The sequence below is a fragment of the Peromyscus maniculatus genome, chromosome 14 (assembly GCF_049852395.1).
Source record: "Peromyscus maniculatus bairdii isolate BWxNUB_F1_BW_parent chromosome 14, HU_Pman_BW_mat_3.1, whole genome shotgun sequence".
NCBI lineage: Eukaryota > Metazoa > Chordata > Mammalia > Rodentia > Cricetidae > Peromyscus > Peromyscus maniculatus.
The window spans coordinates 20,825,371-20,826,422 of NC_134865.1; positions in this window are offsets into that span (position 1 = coordinate 20,825,371).

Below are 1,052 nucleotides of genomic sequence, written 5' to 3' on the forward strand. Positions count from 1 at the left end.
AATAACAAAACCACTTTTATTAATTACCTTACACTTACATATGGTATTTTATCAAAAAGGAAAAGAGTATATATGCTCAATCAGCTTGAGGGAGGAAAGAATATGAAACTATTTGTCCATAACCTTGAAGGTAACATGTAAATTCCTTTGGATAAAGGTTACTAAGGCTCTTGAAGATCTAGTCATTGTTTACTGCCAGGGTTCTCAATCCTGGCACAGTTGACTTTTGAACAATGTAAGTAGTTTGCTAAATGAGGGTTCTGGGCATTTGATTTTAGTAACACTTTTGTCTAATACTTACTAGGTGTGTGGCAAATACTCCATCCTCAGTTGCAATAAACAAAAATGTCTAGAATCATTGACAATGTTCTTTCTGAGCAGGCACTGCGTCACACCCAGATGAGAATCACTGTTGTTTAAGTTTCAATTCCCACAAGTCCATCTGTGTTACTTTCTGCTGCTTCTGTAACCAATGACTACAATATAGAGGCTTAACACAGCATCTGGTTATGATCGCAAAGTCAATTGTCAGATGACGAGGCTTTTTTCCCTGCTCCTGGTCTCAAGGATAAAAATAAGATCTTGGCCAGTTGGACTCTTATCAGGGAACTCAAAAGAGTCAGCTTCCAGCTTCATCTAAATACCATTTCCTTAGTGGCCGTCTGCTGGGAGTTATTTGCAGTGTTTTGAGGCCAAGTATATGGCTCATGCCATATCCCTCTCCCCCACCTTTCAGCCCAGCTAGAAAAAGTGAGTCATTTTATGCTCTTCAAACTGAACACATTCTTCTTTCTTGGCTATATTGATCCTCCTCTAGCTGGAGACATTTCCTGGGTTTTAATGGATCAAACAACTAGATTCCTCTCATGCAGATAATCTAAGATAATTTAACCATTGTCAGACTTGCAATCCCAATTATAGCTACAAATAATGTTTTGGTAGCATTGCTAGCAAATTAGTACATGGTGGAACAACCGAGGCACACATCTTGGAAAGACATCATTTGAATTCTTTGACCAAAAATCTCTATCTTAAACATGAAGAGCTAGTAA